Below are 12,140 nucleotides of genomic sequence, written 5' to 3'. Positions count from 1 at the left end.
TCAATCATATTAAATATTTTTTTTTTACCCAACTGCAATCAGCATTTTGGCTTTAACTAATGTTAAATAATTGTGATATTGTTTTAATACGATAAAAAAACTATATTGAAAATATAGTCCTAGGAACTTCAGTAGCATAACGTATGCAATTTGCTACAATGACGAACATTTTAAACGAAAAATCCTTTGTAATCGAATTAAGGATTTGTTTTAAGAACAATGGTACAATTGAAGCAAAACCCCAACTGCAGTGGTTAGCACAGCGAACCGTCAGATATTAAACAATGGTTCTTAATTTTCAGCGCGGTTTCCTCTTTATAGATATTTCTCTTTTCGGCATTCGCTTGAAACTAATGAACTATACTTAACCAAAACTAATATGTAAAATCTTGGTTTGTTACTAGCGCCTGCAAACAGCGAACCAATTCAATATAAAGCTTTGGTTCCCACGTTTCTTCTAGAGTTTGATAATATTAGTCGGTATTGCTTATGGGAACAACAGAGTTGGTTACTCTGGACACACGATATATTTCATACTGATATAGACGCGTTTCTGTTAATGTTTTAAACTCTGTCAAACAAATACAAATTCGGAGTGGAACCTCGAATGAATTTCTATAACAATTTGATATGTAAAGATTTTTTGTAACAGGAGGCAAACGTGCAGGAGGCTCACTTCATAGACGCTCACATTGCCAGGAGGCTCGCAAGCGCGTTGCCAGAATTTTATTAAATGTTACTCTCTATTCTTGAAGGACCCTAAGTCGAATTGGTTGTTTAGTGGGACTTTAGAGTGCAGCTGCTTTCACGTAGTGGTGATGACTCGTTGTTCGAATCGATCGTCGTAGAAACGGTGACGCGAAAGGAGCTGTTACTTAGGAGCTAACGCCCAGAGGTGAGAACAATACTCGATGTGGGCCGAATTCGCGCTTTATAGAGTTACAAGCGGTGGCCCGAAGTACGGTCTCGTCTTACTGAGCACACCAAGCTTCTTACAGGTTAACTAAGCCTTTCCTTCCTAATGACCGCGCATTTGAACGTAATTGTATATGTCAACGACAGTATCTCGATCCCCATCTTTCCGGAGAGTGTCTTCGACGGGAGGTCTTGCGAAAAAAAGTGTTTTTTATCGGAAAAAAATTATTTGTTGTACAAACTCTGAGTCATTTCTTAGTCACTTAGTTAACTTTTAAGCCGTTCCGTAAGCTCTGTCATACAAATCAAATACTTACTAACCTTCTTAAACAGTCATCACTATCATTTATCGCTTCCAAAACAATTACGGTAGGTACTTGGAGAGAATATGGCACTTCACGATTATTCATATTCGATCTGGATACAAATAACAATGAACTGATAACAAATTAATCTTATTCAGACGTGTTAAATTGGCCAGTACAAACTGTCAAGGCAATTTAACGGTTGCAGGGAAGTTAGCGGCCGATGCTATATCGGAAGACTAAGTTCGAAGCAAACTGCCGCTAACTTGTGTCTAGTTTTAGACAGAGACTAGACCACCTAATGCTTTAATACGCTTCGAAACGTTTCTTGTATAACATTATATGAAACCTTCATGGTCTTGTACTGGAGGCTTTTTAGTTTGATTAAAGGATTTAGTTTATTGCATAATATTGTTCGGAATGGGCTAAATCTAAATATTCTGGTAAACTTATATTATTAACAGAACTCGTTAACTTAGAAATATTAAAATTCTAAATTTAAACATTTGGTTTATAACTAACTAAAACGAAATAAAACTATTAAAAAATATCACCAAGAATTTATATATATTTCCATGTAGCGTGTATGTAACACACACATCATCAATATATACATTGATCTTTTGTTACTTTTTAATACTTTTTTCCCTATATATTTTTAAGCCAACATTTTTAAATTTAGAACTTCAATATTTCACTATTTTAACAAGTGTCAATAACGAGGGTATGTGAATTGGTTTCCGACGCGTAATTCGCGTTGTAATACTTATTCTATTTTGCAACACTGCAACGTAAACATTGTATGCTTGCTTTGAAGTAAATTTATAAAATAAAACATTAATAAAAAAATATTTTTTCTAAAATCACCAGCATCTCGATTTCTATATAAAAGCGACGAATAATAGTAACAACAGAGCTACATATATGTAAATCAATAGTCATGTGCTCTAAAGCAATTTTCTATAATCACCTTTAGATCCCAAGGTAGGTACTCAAATAGCTCACAGAATGTGTATAATGGATACGCCACAGCCGCCCTCTGAGAACCGAGACATTTGTTCCGATGTCAATTTGTGCCTATCGACTAATGCAAGCCGATATGTCTGTGCTCTGTACGTAGTTAATAAATAGTTTCTAGTGAGATCAAAATGCATACGAGTCTCAATATCTGTTCTTCTATATTCAAATATAGAACGACTGTATTACGTATAATAAAATCGACTAAAATACCACCTTATATTGTTTTCGGATACGTAACGACACATGTACTTTAGTAGATATCTAGTAATAACGTCTTTAAAAGACCTTTTTAAAACATCAGTATTTATATTTATTACATAAATGAATAATGAATCAGCCAATGTTATGATATGTTTATCTACCACAAAGATGACCGGAACTGGATTTAATATAAACCACAACAATTAACCGCCCTTCTCATTAAACTTTGGCAAGGGTCCACAGTTTCATATTGGAGCTTTTAACTGCGGTTCCTCTAGTAATTATACCTTTTAGTAATTCATATAAATTATGACAACCTTTCCTAGCCTAACGTGCAATAGAAATATTCACCACAATAAATTACAACAAAGATTTAATATTACACATATCTTCTCGTAAAGCGTTCGTTGCTAATTCATATATACCATAAAATGGTGCAAAATTCGGTGCATTGCACTTCTTTTAAAATATTTGATTTACAACATCTAATTTGTAATATTTTCTTATAAAATAAACAACAGGTTTGCATTAGAAAATGAATAAAATTGTTGCATAAGATCATTAAATTAAACGACATATTACACATTAACTTAAATCCATTCCACAGTACTAAGTGATTTTCTCCAAAAATAAAGGTTCACTACGAACTGAATCACCTCAGTTAAATTGGATGCTAAATGCAAAACTGTAAAGGATTATTCTGCTTCGTCGAATACAATTCCCGTAAATACCTTAGAAAATGTTGAATTCACACAAGTATCGTATATCAGTTTCACATTAGTCTCTCTAATTAAATTTGAATTTTGCTTCTAAATGAATATTCACTTATTTACGCCTTACGACACATATAATTTGAATAGTGTCGCTATTCGCTGTCGACCTATGGAGCATAGTTGAGTAAATCTAATCAGTACGAAATAGCTATTTGCTTAGCACTGTCCTACAAACAAAGTCTTGGTGTTCAACTACACCTCTCAGAATAATCGTTTTAGATATGACTTTTTTATAGAATTGGGGGACAAACGAACCTACAGGACGCCCGTAAAGAGCAGACATTACACCCGATGGACCCCCATAATTGATTATATTTCTATATACTAATACTATCTACGAGGATATTATGTAATAATGAATTGAAACTATATATTCGTTATGCACACGAGGCAGCTAATGTATATAAACCTGATTCTATTTGAACCTTATCTGATGTAAAAGTCCAGTGGTCAGGAAGATAACATGGATATAATAAACTGTCAAATCTGCGGATGTGTAGGTGCCGATATGAAGGCGTTAGAGGGGCGAACTAGTGACATAAATAATTAAAATGTATGCTGTATTTTCATGACATTATATCTGGTATATAAATAATATTCGATCAGCGTACATTGCTATATATATATATGTATGTGTTAGCTTAGTGGTTTGTGCGACTCTCATCCCTTTCGTAGGTTGAAACCGGGCTGTGGACCTATTGTCTTTCGGTCTGTGTACGTTCATACGTACGTTGAATGTGTGCATTCAACATTCGCTCGTATGCTAAATGTTTTCGCGCCAAAAAAGTTAACGGTGTGTGTCAAGCTCAGGATGATAATCACCTATTTTTTTAAATAAATAATCACGAAACGGATGCAGAAGAAACCTAGCTCTTGAAGGTAGTAGCGCCATTGTATATATAATATGTATAAATCATCAATTTTAAGGAACATGAAACTATAAGTCTCGAGCGTCAATTTAACTGTATGCCAGTAGTCAAAGCAACGAAATATTTATAAGTAATTTTTTATCACTGTTTTAGTTAATTTTGACTCTAGTAAAATTTTACCGATTTAACACTATAATAATGTGAATAAACATATAAATACTTAAAAGTTATCTCAATACGAAATTAAATAGAATTGAATTAATTTCCCGAGCTTTCTCCAACAGTCTCCCAAGGGGCGCACCGATTTGTACTTACCACGTCCGGCATTCACATTATAATAAATATTGGATTCTTATCATATTTAAATTGAAGGCCCATATTTTTGTGTATCAAAGCAAATATTTGTGTTTTTGTGATCGAACAATATTTCATAGAAAATCTTGATTTCGGTTCACATACAAAATGTTAATAAAAACCACATTTTCCTATCATAGGATACAAATAAATGTGCTACACGACGCAAGAATGTGTTAAACACTTTTTAATCTATTTAATTTGTCATTTTGTTGTTCCGCTAATAGCTCAACTCTGTATTCAGTTTACCAACATTCAGATAATAATGTTTACTCAAAAATCAACCCAACACTGTTGAGATAAAGTCAACTATCAAGAGATTCAAATAAAATTTTGTGAAATAAAACACATGTCTCGAAATGATTTACGTACGGTAAGTGCAATGGACGTATTGTGACATCGCGCATCTGGTCGAGTGGATGTAATGTGCGAAAATATTTTCGCGATAACGCATTTTTATTTTGACAAATTGCGGCACGTCCCATTTTCGTTGAATCATGACTCATGAATGAACTTGCCAATAAAATGCTCGTATACATTTACGACATGAAACTATGTTATTTGTGTAAATTTAGTAAATTAGATAATTAAACATTAAGCCCGCTATTAGTTGCAACGGTAGTTAAAATAATAATAATCTTTATTTTTTTCTCTCACATATACATACAAGGTTATAATTATTAAACTAAGATGATAACAAAATTTCTATGTCCTGTTGTCATACAGGATCCGGTTTTAGCGGTGCTACGCCGTAGAACATGAAGAGTTTTACAAGTTCCTATATAAAAGTTTAACATTGTAGCACACTACATTAAACAATATAATACATCGCGTTAAGCGGAAACATGCTTAGAAATACAAACAAACATAAACCAACAAGTGGTACGGAAAATATAATGTATTTGCGTTCAACTTTGTTCCACTCGCTGTGGGACATTGTTTTATCAAAGGGATAGAGTGCAAACATCGTGTGAACTAACATTTATAACACCGATATATCCGATTTGCTTTATAAAATTTTAATTGCTGAGTTAAATAAAATCTTAATCCAAACACGGGTAAGATGGAATGACTTTAAGATTCATAGTAATGTTATTCGAAGCTTACATCGCCGAGTCAGTGACCTACTTGTACAACCAACGTTGCATATTGCATACATTCTCGAAGTTTACGGAAAGGATTCAAAGTAATCTCCACATCTTGAGATGTGCTTACTGTATGTTACATGTTTGTCTGAAAGAAAAATTTACCGTTATACGTGTTCAATTTCCACACGTCACTTAACAAATATCTAAAAAAAAACTAGACAGAAAGGGAGATCGAGAAAACACACGCTTTTGGTGATGTATTCGTTTAGAAGTTACATATGACAACTTTAGATGGCAGTTCTGTTGCGCAGTAATCGTAGATATTATATTTATTAATTTTATCATTATTATGTTTACAGTGTGTAAACACTATGAATCTTGATATACAAATACATGGAGTGATCACATTACTTAATCATCTATTGGGGCTTCTACCTTAGTAATAATTAATTTACAAAGAAGTTTCACTTCTGCTATGTGTACATTGTACGCACGCACCTTTTTTTAATAATACGAGCAAAAATATTACAGAATGCTCAATTTGAAACGGACGGAAAGGATTGTAAAATATTAAACAAGCAAAGTTACTTTTTTCCAATAACATCGTGTCATTGTCTTATAAAAAAACTCGCTGCCTTTTTGTGCCTATGACATTAAATTTTTTTTAAATAATGTTAAACGCACGTAACTACTGGAAAGTTTTAACTTCTAATGAACGAGGTATTGTGACGTAATAAGAGCTTGAATACTTCGCTGACGAGCCACAAATAGCCAATGTGATTCAGTCGAGCACATCGCGTCGCGTGGGCCGTGCGTTATTTATATATAGAATTTAATTTATCACATTTTCATGTAATGCAATACTTTTTAAGGTTATACATTCTTTTAGATAGATATCTATGCTTCACGAACTACACAAGAGTACCTCAGTTACAATCTTTTTTTTTCAAATATTACGTGTAAAAGTGTTTAATACATGTTAAACATTATAAAGATGCAAATTACAAGAATAGAAAATTTCATATACAAGCCCCTCACATCCGCTCAAAAGTTTCAAACAAAAAAACTCCATCCGGAAAAAGCTGGCGTGTCAAATGAAAGGAGAAACGATTTTTAGTGCTCACTTTAAAACTCCACCGGTAATCCTCAGTAAGGATTTAGCGATACATAAGGCTGGATTCACAAGCATAACAAATAACTAAAAAAAATTAGTTTAATTATTACGAGATCGATTGCCATCTTGAGATATTATATAATGAATTTAATGGTTAATGAACTTGCTTAAAAACCGGTAGGGTTAGTTAAAATACATATAAAAAAACGTGAGGCACTCAGTGATTGCCGCGATAAAGTAATTGCATAGCATTTTTATCAACTTACGCAATTATAATTATTAATTTATTTTTATTTATGCAGTATTTTTTATCTACCATTCTACTAGACTCAGGACTCAGACTAACACGCCTATATAGTCTGCATCACCCTAACGCCTATTGACAGCACCTACAAATACGTCATGGAGTGTTAGGTTTTTAATTTCGTTACGGAATTTCTTGATTTAGTCAGCGCGCTCAAAGCCCGCGATAAAATCTATGTCTAGTAACTTTAAAATAATTCCAAGAAAGTCCAATATACTCATGTGACATCTGTATGTATAAGGACTAACAATAACGCCTAATACGTGAAAACCTGGCGTTACATAGAGTTAAACTATTGAATACTTTTATTGGGATGAAACACCTCTAATTGCTATCACTAAAAATGTATAGCTAAACGTATATAGCCTAAAATATCTCACATAAATATTAATAATAACCATAAATTTGTGAATTATTACATCCCTTGTAAGATTAAATGTCATTTTTGGATCAAATATTTTTATTCTGTATACAAGAGTACTTATAGAAAATTATGTTTAAGTTTCTGTTAAGCCTCTTTACAATTCTAAAAATACTTTCAATCAGACTGTGTGCAACGGGCCTTACATCAAACTAAATATGTATAAAGCTAGCAGAGTACGGGTTCTACTAAAACCTAAAAAACTTTACGGATACCAAATAGGCGGTATTTAAAAAGCGAACCGGGTCGTGGTTACTTTTTCAAGAAATTCATTTCCAATATCATAAGTAGCAAATGCTGATTTAAAATTTCATAAACGAATGGTTTTAAAGAACTCTGGTATATTTATTTATTATGACTTTATTATTCTTCCTTTATAATAATTATATGCTGTAATGATCAATGAATCTTAGAACTAAGAATTTAGAAATAATTATAAATATATGTTTTGTTTTTTTTTAATTTTTAGTGTAAATAGGCAAAAATTGTTAACTGTGTATGTGTGGTCCTTTTTAATGTTTGGTTTTTGTAAATAATTAATAAATAAATAACGAGAAACATCAACGATTTTAATTTGGAAATTGTTACTATTCTTATGTATATTCTTTTGTCACTACAATAAAGAACCAATCGCCGTAACTAAGGCAAGAAGCGAAGACATTTGTATACATATTTAAATTTTAAACTATTATTTACGCAGTTAAAAACGCTAAATGCCACTGAAATGTAAATACAGACCAGAGTTACATAATTAAAGTAAGCTACAAGTGCATTGCGGTGAGGGCCTCTGACTTACCGTAAATTACATAACATGGGTTCAGATAATTTATTCAATGGAATTAGGGAACCGCGGTAGAACCAGGGAACACTGGCTCCATTTATTATTTGCAAAGGGTTTGCGTAAACGAACTACAATGAATTATTAAAAACCCGAAGTGTAATTATTATACAACATAAAATCACTGTTATTCTCTGTCCATCGTAGACTACCTACTTATCACGATAAAAAAATCGAAATATGATGTATATTTATACTACACAAAATAATTCGAAATGTGAAGCTTGCTAAAATACAGCAGCAATATTTAAACGCAAAATTACAAATAGTTTTCTATGTTCAGAAACGAAAATTGAAAATTTAAATGGCTGCTAAAAATAATTTCACTTATAAGGTTTCATTTTTGATATTAATTAAGAGGCTTTTCTCGAAGGTACCTCTTAATTACATTCATTACAAAGCCCTTTAGCACGAGTAAGTTTTATATTATGGAGACGCAATTCAAACCGAACCCAGTACGGAAACAAAATATAATAAATATGGAAATTATTACTCCGCGTATTTTCCACACAAATGAGAGCCGGGGAAAAGTGGGAAAAATGCGGGCAATAATTTTCTTGGAGCATTACGCCCTCAGTTCTGAGATTGTTAGCTGAATTACAATTTTGCATTTATATTGAATAAGTGCATTTGATTGTTGTACATTTCAAAGCGATTTTCCTGAAAGAAAGGATTCAAATTTAATTATCTAATTATTATAAATACTGAGGCTGTATATGGGATTGGAACGATTCTAGCATTTGGAAATAAGTTTCACAATTGTCACTTAAAAATGTGTAAGACAAGGTTGCTAAATGCATTCAATTTCTTGGCTCTCCCCACACTAAAGCCACCATATTTTATTTGTAGGTAAAGAACCTGTCAGGCCTTTTAATAAAAAAAAACAAAACAGCCCCAAGAATGTACCCGCAGGGAGCTACTCAACGATTCATATATGTAGTATGACATCGTTACGAATGCGTCTTTCTCATCATTCTACCGTATACAGCTCGCGGAATCTTCAAAGTATGCATAAAACATGGCAGTCTTGTAATCCCTAACTATTCGAGACTGAAAATGAAAACATTAATAAATAATTAGACAGTGAACGTTAAACGCGTAAAGAACATTGAAATAAAAGAAAAAGCCTATTTTGTTTGTGAAAATCAATTCTTGGAATCAAATTTAAAAGTAGATATTTAACAGAACAAAATACTAACTGACTTTAATATAATGTGTCCTAATAATTTAAAATAAAATAATAATTAACACGTTTTTGTTCGAAATGAAAGTTTCCGCTATTACTATTAATAACTCATAATGCTAATGAGTTATTAACCAATGCTTTTAATATAACCACAGGTCCTTAAAAAACAATTTGTATGTAGACAATAAAAAAAGACGCAAAAAGGCACTCAACGTTGGTCCTTTCATGAATTTAAAAGCGTCAAGCGGACGAAGCACCCTTTGTTAGCGAGCCGCGTTTTATAACTAGGCTGGAGAACCCTGTACTCGGACGATTGAACGAAACTTCGTGAATAATAATCGTCTCTTTATACAATGCATTCATCAGGAATTCGAGAAATTTGAAATTGCATTGGAGTTTAACGAGCCTACGGGATGACTAAATCGGGCGGTCATCGACACCCATTTTTAGTAAGTAAGTTGCCGGCCTTTGCAGGAGGAATATCCTCATCTTTTAAAGAAATGGAAGTCGTATCGCCCAGGGAAAGCCTTCACTTGAAGTTGATTTCTCAGTTCCTCGATTTCGTAAAACAAAATGTCTTGTAGCGGCCCGTAGAAGTCTACCAGCCATAAAGTGATCATCATAAATATATAACTTATAAACTATAAAACGACGTAGGTATGATCCTGCGATTCTTTGGAATATGTAGAACATATAGTATATTTCAAATGCACTAAAAATTGCTTTAAATATAACGTATGAGGCCAATTCTTCCAAATAGATATTTTTATATTTTTATATACGGCATCGCCATTATAAATTATTACATTTTTAAATTTCGCGGTTTTGATGTAACGCTGATGTACTTTAGATGTTCTTGAAATCATTTAAATATTTACCAATTTATTTAATTACCCTCTCAGCCGCCATTGTAATTAATTATACTATCATAATATATGTATGTAGTGTGTGTGCACTATTTGTGATTTTACTCAAAGGCATAGCCATAGTCAAACAGTTCTCAATGTTCCTATACTAATTGTTTGTTTCTTATTGTAACCGCAGGATTACTATTTATTGTTAATAAGTTTGTATTAACGGCCACCGAACCGCTCTGTGGGATACAAATTCTTCGTCATCTATATCAATAGACAAAGATCGAGTATATAATTGATTATACACAAAAAACAAAATAGAATTACCAACCGTTTTTCGAGTGTAACCCGTGCTCATGGGAGACGAGATATCACTATACAGTGCATACGTACTTTGGCCTGCACAATCGGTTAAAAGGAATAGAGATTGAAACAAGGTAGTATCATGTATTATTCCCCTACAATCGTACGGCTCCGAGTTCGGAGGGGGTATTTATTATTCATAACAAAGTACAGTAGCCAGGTGTTTCAGCGCTTTTCGGATATGCATTCCTCTTTACGGGCTATTTCCAAACTTTCTGCGCTAATTAAGTAAAATTATATATATGTATATAACAAAACCGAACGGGATGGAGACTCGCTGTGGACGCCCTCTGCCCCACCTAGGGGTTATAGGACATAAAGAAAGAAGAAGATATAACAAAAAACTGTTTGTTGGTCTCAGAGCCTTAGGTTCATGTATCCGTTTTGTAAACATTTGTTTTTTTCTAATAGACATGTAGATGATTATGTGCCTGACACACGCATTCGATATTTCAGTCTTGTCTAATAGCATCATTGCACAGGTGAGGGGAAGCTGGAATGAGGTGGAGAGAAATTAAAAGTGATGCTTGAGACCATTCGCGCAAGTCACGTCAGATTGATCTTAAAAAAATTATTTTGTTAAACGGGATACATTTTTTATTATTAAAATAATATAAAATAAATCAGATAGTTATGTTTTGTTTATCAACTATGTTTTTGTTTACAAGCCTATTTAGATAAATGTAAAATTTTAGATACGTGTAAGAAATTGATAGAAATATTCATGAAAAAAGTTGGTGGACTTAGTTTCTGCACTTAGATGCCCATTTGGTCCGTTGTGCGTAAAGTGCTAACTAAGAGTCCTGGCTAGCTCCTTCCAGAAGCAGAGAAATCCTCTGGGCACTTCATAGACTTCAAGGAGCGACCTCACTGTACCGAGAATTTCTGTTCGTTGGTTAGCCACAGCCACGCATTCCATAACTACGTGGGTGAGTGATAACATACTAATGAACAACATCTCTTAAAAACATAGGGCAAAGAGAACTTCATATACGTATATATTAATATTTCAGGCTCCAAATAAATCAGTGCAACTAAGCTCTGCACCCGGAAGCACTCGGTGATCGATTCTTGGCAAGGTCCGCGTGTCTATTTGTTCGTATTCTATTTTTCTACCTCAAGCTATAGAAGAAAGCGATTATTAATCAAGAGAACTCATGAATTATATATTTTCAATGCCATTTGGGTTGTTTGGTCAAATGATAAGAAACAAGAATTACATTGGGAAACAATGGATTTCGTAATATAGCATTAACATCAAATCAAATTATTTATTATGCAAATTAATCCTATAATATAAAAAAACAATGTTCTAATCAGCTCGAAACAACAAGGATACGATAGGGAATGCTTAGGTATTTTCGCCATGTAGAACGGATGAATGAGAAGCCTAACAAGGTTAGGAAAATTAGGATATACAGGGCAACCTTGGATGGTGAAGTTGAGTTGGGTAGGCCTTGTCATACATTTCTGGACAATATCCAGAACGTACGAGTGAAGAGACAAGTTAAAAAACCCAGCAGCGCGGGAGGCTA

General features: G+C 33.3%; 1 protein-coding gene across 3 annotated transcripts in view; it reads right to left on the bottom strand.

Moving 5' to 3' along the window:
* LOC110994685 (heterogeneous nuclear ribonucleoprotein L) overlaps positions 1-12,140 on the bottom strand; it is a 202,157-nt gene that overhangs the window by 36,931 nt on the left and 153,086 nt on the right. The gene's annotated exons all lie outside the window — the stretch shown is intronic.

The sequence above is a fragment of the Pieris rapae genome, chromosome 15, assembly GCF_905147795.1.
Source record: "Pieris rapae chromosome 15, ilPieRapa1.1, whole genome shotgun sequence".
Lineage (NCBI taxonomy): Eukaryota > Metazoa > Arthropoda > Insecta > Lepidoptera > Pieridae > Pieris > Pieris rapae.
Note: the sequence above shows the minus strand (reverse complement) of the source record. Positions and strands in the feature narration are given on the sequence as shown.